The sequence below is a fragment of the Camarhynchus parvulus genome, chromosome 1, assembly GCF_901933205.1.
Source record: "Camarhynchus parvulus chromosome 1, STF_HiC, whole genome shotgun sequence".
Classification (NCBI taxonomy): domain Eukaryota; kingdom Metazoa; phylum Chordata; class Aves; order Passeriformes; family Thraupidae; genus Camarhynchus; species Camarhynchus parvulus.
This window is the reverse complement of record NC_044571.1, coordinates 59369983-59378703: the sequence shown is the minus strand read 5'-3', so window position 1 is coordinate 59378703 and position 8721 is coordinate 59369983. Positions and strand designations below refer to the sequence as shown.

The 8721-nt window shown below is 44.7% G+C and overlaps 1 protein-coding gene across 1 annotated transcript in view; it reads left to right on the top strand.

Annotated features, from left to right (window-relative positions):
- Positions 1-50: 50 nt before the first annotated feature.
- The window catches only part of ELF1 (E74 like ETS transcription factor 1), an 87718-nt gene continuing 79047 nt past the window's right edge, over positions 51-8721 (top strand). The window contains exon 1 of the mRNA XM_030946144.1: positions 51-126. The gene's annotated coding sequence lies outside the window, so the exon portion shown is untranslated. The remainder of the gene's footprint in view (positions 127-8721) is intronic.

The window sequence follows — 8721 nt, the reverse complement described above, 5'->3', positions numbered from 1 at the left end:
CCAGCGCTCTCCTCCCCGGCGCCCTTCTCCACCTCCTGCCCTCAGCCGCTCCTCCTCCCGCGCCCCTGAGGAGGCGAGCGCTCAGCGGGAGCCGCCCGGACCGGGAGAAGGAGCCGCGGCCGCTCGGTGAGTACCGCCCGCCGCCCGCCGCCCGCGTCCCGCGCTCGGGGGCACCAGGAGGCTCAGCCGCCTCCCCTACGGTGGGGAAAGACACCGCGGACCACGGGTTCGAGCCCCACTGCCGGCAGCGCCCCGTGCCAGGCAGTCCCTGCCCCGCGGCACCCATGGGAGATGAAAGGTGTGGGGAGAAGGGCGGTGATAGGGTGCGAAGGGGCCGGGGAGGCAGCGGGCCCCGGCCGGGCGGCGGAGCGCGCCCTGGGGCGGCGGCCAGCGGAGCCCCGTCCCGCCGGGCGCCGCTGCCAACTTTCTGGGAGTTCGGCGGCGCGTGTGTCGGGAGGGCTCCTGCTGCGTACCAGCTTCACCTCCTCCCTCTCCCCATGCACCACTGCACCACCGCCGTGCCCTCCCTCTGCCCCTGCCTGCCTCCCTCCCGGCCGCCCGCCGTCGTGGGGCAGGAGAGGGGGGGCAGGGGCCGGCGCCGGCCCGGGGCGGGGGGGACGGGGAGGACACGGTCGCGCTCGGGCGTCCCCGGCACATTGGCCACGGATCTTCTCCTCCGCTGCTTCCCCCACAAATAAAACTCACCCCGGGCTGGTGTTCCACAGCACACCCGCACCCCCCCTCTCTCCCCCTCCGCCCTGCCCTGTGTGACTGATCTCCCCACGGTTCTGCGAAAAAAGTCGTGTTAATTCACCGGCTGCAGCTGGCAGCCTGTTTGCTACAGTCACGCACAGGGGTGGAGGAGAAGCCTGCGGAGTGAGTCATGGCTGTAAGAGGCCCTCCGGTTGTTTATGGCAAAAACAGGGGGTGGCTCATTCAACATGTGGGAAATACGGGGAGTAAGAGTTGCCTCGATCCATCCCACAGGGACAGGGCGGTGGTACCTGTACCGAGCACCCCCTGGCCCAGCTCGCTGTCGAGCTGCCTGAGAAAGAAGGTGGGGAGGTTGCCTTTTCCCCTCACAAGGAGGGCTTGTGGTCAAACTGTCATAGCTAGCTGCAGGAGTTTTGCATTTGTCAGCATTTCCATTATAAGTGTACTTTTTATGTAGTTCACAACATGGCTATAAATATACGCCCTGGGTTGAAATTTGGTTGATGGCATCTTCTCCATCTAACCAACTTTTGAAATTATTCTGCTTAAATGCTAAGTGGAAATTCATGGACAATACCGGCTTTTTATGTTTCTTTCAACTTTAAAGTTTAGCTACTTACACACATGGACTCATTTACAGCTGTTAGTCCAAAAAAATTCCTTCTCCCTTGAGTTTGTTAAGTTGGGGAAGAGTTTAAAGGCTTTACCTCAGTAGGCATTGGTCATTAATTAGTGCACAGAGACTCTGAAGACTCTTACTAGGTCCGGGCTACCTCGAGTGAGGGCAGCCAGCTCCAGGAGGGACGCGGGACACTGTGTGTCTGCACAGCTCTAACCCCCGAGTGCCAGGGCAATTCCGATGCCTCAGCACCACGGACAAGAAGCTGGTGTTAAAATCAAGGCAGAATACGTTAACTTCCCTCTGTGGGATTTTAATTTTTTTTTTTTTACCGTGTCCGTTCAATTGCTGCTTCTGAGACAGGGGGAATGCCCAGTATTTAGGAGCTTTCGTTTTGTGTACCTCTGTGTACGCACTGGGTCTGGATCCCGTGAAACATGTCTGCCACCCAGTGGATGTCGCTGATCTCTATATATTCTATACATTTACCACCTCTCCCCTGTGCCCAGCCCTACCCCGCCGGTAAGTTTGGGAAGCCAAGCGCTCAGGATGCCGGGCTCACCTGCCCGCCTCGGACATGTGCCCGAGGATGGTGTGACAGGATGTGCCACCATCCTTCCCGGCCAGCTCGGGACGCGACATGCGTCCCCCAAGGTGTAGCAGCTCTACACCTCTACAGCTCTCTACACTGCTGCTGGGCAGCAGTGAGGAGACGTGAATGGGGCAAACAACTGTAGGCACAGGGAGAGGCAGCTTCGGAGCTGAGACAGCTGGAGAATCGGATTTTGCAGCTTGATTTCCTTTGCCGTTGATTTCCACATAAACATAAAGGTTTTTGCCCGTGGTCTGTTGGGTTTTCTGGGAGCCTGGCCTGAGTCCCTGGGATCTGCTTTGCAGTTATGCTAAACTTAACCATCTGGAACATAAATGAGTGTCTGTTTGGTCTCTGTGTACAGAAGATGTTTTGCAGGTCTAAGCATGTTAGAAATACAAGCCTTGAGTGTAAGTTTTGCTGACTCAGTGTCCATAGTTTTTTGCTTTAATATATCTTAGTTTCCTGTATTAAAAATATGTGGATAACAGTATCATTTATCTCACAGATTACTGTAGTGATGAGAAGCATATAAGAACCTAAGAGAAAAGAAATAATTTCCTCTGTGATTTGAAAGTGTTTTATGATGCTCTAGAGAACAAGGGCAAAAAGAGGAGTTTGTGTGTTAATTTTAGCAAAGCTTCAGTGGGAAAAAATGTGGCCAGGTCAGCTGCAAATACAGATTTATCTAATTAGAGATTGATGCACATGAGCACTAGGAGACATTTTTTGTTAAGGTAGACCACTTAGTTCTAATAATTTCCAAAATCTGCTTTGCTACCATGCTTTTAATACTGCATTTTGTAAGTAATTTCCTAGATTTTCTTTCCCTTAGGAAAGGCGCCAAAAAGCAGATAGGCAGCCTGGGGTAGCATATTTGTTCACTGTCCTTCATCAGGCGGATTTGTAAGGTAACACCTGGGACTCTGCTGTCAGAGCCCCCCACTGAGGGTAACCAGTGGCATTGGGTCATGGCTGTGGTCTGTGTTGCTGTACTTGCTCATAATTGCTTGTGTTGTCTGATCACCATGAGGAACTGAGAAGAATGTGGATATGGCCTAGCAAACACCTACTGAAAATGCACACAGTGCAGTCTGGTTTTGGACATTTGACCAAATGCAGGTGGACTTTTCATGGGGGCAGCAAAAGGGGGACCTCCAAAAGAACTCCACCACTCATTCAGATCTGTCATCAGGAGATGGAAGAGCATTAAAGCCTTCCAAGTTTCCAGACATGTATTGCCATTGGGAGTAAGCATTTTCCCTGGTTTTGTTCTGAAAACAGCTCAAGTATTTTGGCTGAGTTCTTCTAATCCCAGTCTGCCTCTTTCTGCACCCCTCACTCAGAGGTAACTTCTACAGCACATGGAAGAGAATTCAGCCTGAGGCAGACATTCAACTTGGAAAATTTCAACCCAAGCAGTCAAAGTCTGGCCAAGTTACAAGCAGCTGGAAGCAGCATCTTGGATTGGAAATGTTCAGCAGCTGCCTAATAGGCAATGCTACAAGCTTCACCAATTCTGTGTATATGTTTATGTACATGGAAATATGCTGCTGAATTACAATGTTATTTGACTGGTTACATGGTCTACTAACTGTTCTTTTAGTTTGTTGTTTTTAGTTTGTTTTTTTTTTTTTTGTTCCTTACTAGAGAAAGAAGCCTAAACATCTTTGGTTAATGCTATGAATGATTTTCCTTACTCACATTATTCATTGTTTTCCTGGCTGAAAAATTGAAAACTTTAAAATGGAGCCTCTGAAATAAATGACAAGCCAGGGCTTACTCGCTCTGAGTACTTCAAAATGACTTAACGATTGTTAAAAACCAGTTTACAGTAGAACTAAAGCAAATAGCTTCCCAGCATTTTGAATTGTAAAAAACCCACATCTCCCAAATTCCTAAGCTATTCATCAACTGCTCTATTGTAGCAGACTCACCCTATATTGTGTCCCTGATATATCTATTAAGTCTGTAGTGAAATGTGAGTTTAAAACAATTGTGCCATGGAGTCACTGTGGAATAAATACCACAAACATTGGCAAAGTTGCTTCATAAATCTTTCTTAGTTTAGAGAGGAACTTAGGCGTGCCTTTCTTCTATGGGAGTGCAGCTGTTTCTTGTGAGGTTCCCTGGGGGCTGGATCTTGGTGTAAGGCTGGTTAATATCAATATATTCACAGCTTCTGTGATGATATCGCATCATTACCAGCATATTATGTGCAGGTTTGTGCACGTGTGGAACAAGTTACTAGTATACCATATTCAAAATAATTTTTTTAAATGATCAGCATCCATCAGAAGGCATTTTTCATGCAGCCACATACAAAGGAACCAGGATTGTGGGTACACCAGCACGATAGGGGACTGTCCTCAAACTGGTAATTTATTGAAAGAAGGCTTAAGAATTTGTGCAGAGGATCAGCTCAACGGGGGTTTTCATTGCAATTCTGCAACTGAAGTGTGGTCTTTGGCTGTGCAGCAATATAAATATTGCACAGAAGTAGGAAAGTACGTGGCATTAGTAAGATCACAGGAATTCCATGTCTGGTTTTGCCGCTCACACGTGAGGAAGGATGTGAAATATTAATAAGAGCATGGGGACCGAAGTGATCCAGGGTTTGGAGAGCAGGTGTCACAATTGCAGATTGTACATCTGAGGAACTATATGGTGCCTGTATATATCATACATGTGTGTAAGGAAAATACGTGATATTTACTTGACCATCCAGTGTCTGAGAGATGAAGTTAGGCATGTTGTACTTTGAACTAATAAGTAGCAATGAGGGCAGTAAAGGATTGTAGTAGATTTGCAGTTGCTGAGAGTGTTTAAAGTTGCTGGGTCTTCTTCTTAAAGATATGCTTTCACTTGCTTTGGTGGAGGATGTTACCAGTGTGTGTAGAAGGGGGAAGGACTGTACTCTGTTCAACTGCATTTTTCCCTAGATTGAGAAAACAAGATTACTTGCAGTGCTTTCTGTGTATTGTAGCACATATTGCTACCTTGACAACATTACAATAAAATGCCATACTTTAGAACTTGACTGGTTTTCTCTTGGGTCAGAAGGACCATTTTTTCTTGGTGCCTAATTTGACTTCTGGGAGTGTGATTAATTATTGTGTACTCCCCTCTAGAGTATCACCACATCTGGTGGCAGCTGGTGACAGGATATCAGATCCTCACTTTACACAGTCCCCTCCTATTCCCAGGTTGGTGTATCATCTTTCTTTGTTCAGGATGCTGTCAGTTATATTCCCTATATATATATAGGGATTAAAAAGGTTTTTTCTGCTTTTAGATAGGCAAGGACATTGCTCAGTGTTCAGAAGTCAGCTGCTCGCTGCTCTTCCCTTAGCCATCTCTCTGTCCTTCGGGCATTCCTCTCCTGTAGCCACATCTGCTGCAAGCAGACGGGGGCAGGCAATGTGCACATGGCCTGGCAGCAGAGCACCCCTGGCAGTCACTAAAACAACAGAGGGTATGTCGGTGAAATCGTTTTGTAACCTGAAACATGACTGACTGCCTGAATCAAGTTGAAGCATTACCTGCAATGCTCCTTTTCAGGCAGCTTCACAATAAAACTGAAAGTTTAATTTAGCCTGGGAATTGAACCTGAGCCTAGATGGCTGCGAGATGGTGCTTTATAATTCCATAGTCCATTCTTTTTGATATAACAAACAGACACCTTTTTTTCCTTCTGCAGCTGAACTAGAACAAATATACTCTATAGAGTTGAAATATTTCTTTCTGTAAAAAATGTATTTTATTGCATGTGCTGTAGTGTATATGGTATCAAAAATCTGATGTTCAATCTTTTACAGTTGTTTTGGTTTGGCTTTTTCATTCACACTTTAAGATATCCTGTGAAAGTTTTAAGTTAATAAAACATTTTCTATATAGGATGAGTTTACTGGAAGTTTTCTTGTTGAGAACAACTGAAACTTGAAGAGATGAAGTTCTTGTAAATCACTATCTTTAGACTTGAAAGCATGTATATATGAGTGTTTCCACTAACTTGGAAATACTTAAGCACTCCTCTCAAACATGATTTTCAAATACGCTTTCCTCCTCTGCTCTATTGAGATGTTCATGTTTGGGAAACTAGTGACAGTACAGCCTTCTAGGGTTTGGCCCATCTGCCTGTTGCTATGTTCATTTGAGTTAATAATAATGTACTATTGATTTCTAGGACATGCAGGAGCCAAACAAAAGTACAAATTAGGTTGGATGCTTTCGATTTTAAAGAGCTCTAGTTAGGCTATTTAATAAATTTCTTCTCAGAAAATGGCAGAATCAGAGAACAATTAATTTGGCATTCAATTTTGGTGTTTCAGTACTTGGATAAAACTTGTGTTAATATAAGATGATAATGAATGTTGCCACATTGTGTCTGTTTTTAAAGTGCAGTCGTGGGTTGTAGTTTGCCACTTTGTGACATCTTAATGTGTTTGTAATATTTAGTGAGTTTCATTCCCTTCCTGGTTGTGAGGCAAAACAATGTTTGAGGCTGAGATTAAAATTGTCAGAATTGTTAAATGTCTATCTCAGAGGCATATCAAATTTTAACATAATACTGTTAAGTAATTGAGCTATATAGCTGACTGTTTGTATGTTTAACAGCACGAACTTATGTGTGTAGGATAATTATGCACCCTGAATTAACAAATACTAGGAATAGTAGTAGGACTGTGTTATCTGTCAGGTTTGATTTCCACCTCACCACAGCCAAGTGTCACTATAATCAGAATAGTCAAGAGTTAGGTGTTTTTAGGGAATGCATTACTCTGTACCTGTTGTGCAAACTTCCCATTTGGTGCCTAACCCAGCACACCTGTGGCCAGTGAAGATGTAATTTTGCCCACTCTCCAGAATTTAACTTCCTTTTATTTGTTTATGTGTACAGAATTATTTTTTCTTGTTAAAATCTAGTACAAACACCCACTTGTTCACTCTATGCAGTGGATATCCTGGTTTTTTCCCTCCATGAGTACAATAGTGACATTAAGCAGTTGCATTGTCTGGAGTTACTGGCAATACAGGCATCAACAAAATTTAATGAGATGTTTCAGCTTGCTTGACCCTGTTCTATGACTCATTTGCATGTCATAGGTTCAGGTAGAAAGCCAAGCACTCTCCAAGCCCTGGCAGAAGGTTTCTCACACCATATCTGCTGCTGCAGCTTCTGTTCAGCATCTGCTGCTGTGCCATTTCAGCAGCTTGCACGTCAGCCTGCATTGGATGATTCTGGGGTGTGTTTGGGCTCTTTGGAGAGGGGGCATGAGCTGGTGGTGGAGCAGTGGAAAAGCTGTAGGGTTCTGCAACTTGCTGCAGACCTTTTCCAGGCAAGGGGGTATTGAACAGCATTCTGGTATCTGTTCTCTGTTCTTTCATTCTGTTAGAAGGGAAAGGTCTAGGAGAAATTGAAAGGTCTGTTGTTTTTAAGGTCCACTGTTGATCGAGAGAATTACAGCAAATATGTTTGTTTTAAGGGAAGCTGAGGGTGGACTTCGTCACCAGTTTACTGGTGGTGTGTTTACTGAAGGGGTGACAAAGTTATGCCATCCTGTGCCATGGGATTTGGTATTTTTTAAGATAAATGACAAGAGAAGTGGTATTGTGGGTAGGAGGACAGCAAGACTGGTCAGAAAAAGGGTGGTGACAGTGCTTCGTGTTCATGTACTGCCATAGGAACACTGACTGATCCAACTTTGTCGTTGTTGAATCCAACATCCAGTTATGTTGTGATAATAATGTGTTGTCCAAGGAACAATGAATCTCTAGAGCACAGTCCATAGCTGTGATGTCTGCTTCTCTTTTGCATCAGTCATCCCCCCACCCCTGGCAGCTGGTCACTCATCTTCTGCATGCGTTTACTGCCCCTGACCTGCCAGCTGAAAACAGGAACCCTTCTGTTTCTGCCAAAACTATTTTGCTTAACTTGCCTGGTTAAAACAGTAGATTTATTTCACTCAGAATGGACTGGGGAGCCTAGGTGGCAAAGCTGAGGCAGTTTCTGGTAACTGTGCTGAGAAACTGCTGGGGGAAAGGGTTAAGGAAATCAGTGGTGTGTTAGTGGAGATATTGGAAATGAGATGTATCCACAGAATCTAGCACTGTAAACCTTTCTCCAACCTTCTGCTGTCAGACCTGTGCCAGCATTTAATGTTTTCCTCTGCTAGAGGGGAATTATACCCACATGTAGTTTTGTGCAGAGAATAGATCCCCTAGCACCTGCTTACTTCCACTGAGGTGGAGCTGAGCTCTTTTCTTGTGTATTTGGATTTTCATGTGCTCTGTGCAGCTGTCTTTCACTGGACGCCTTTTCAAGTGAAACCTTCATCTTAAGCTATCCAAAACAAATCTCTAGGGATCTTTCTCAGGTTTTCTTAGTTGACCTAATTTTGTGTGTTAACAGATTTGGTCTGAAGGATTTAAAAAAAAATTACTAAGAATTTTTCAAATTCAGTTTTCAAATGTTAATATTATCATGTAGCAAAACTTGGCAACCATTACAGGTAAAATATTTTAATTAATGAACAAACTGGTTTCTGATCATAAGTATACCACAGCCATGCTTGTGAGAAGCAGAAATACACTTTTATATTCTTTGCAAATGACTGTTTGTGATTTTTTTTCCAGAATCTGTCTATTATGTTAAATTGTTTTCATGTCCTTAAGATTAAGAGTACCAGTATACACCTATCATTATTGGACACTTTTGGGAGGGGAGGGGATGAGTGCATCATTGTGTACCTCATTTGAGGTGAATTATTGCAAATGCATGACCTAAAATCTGATG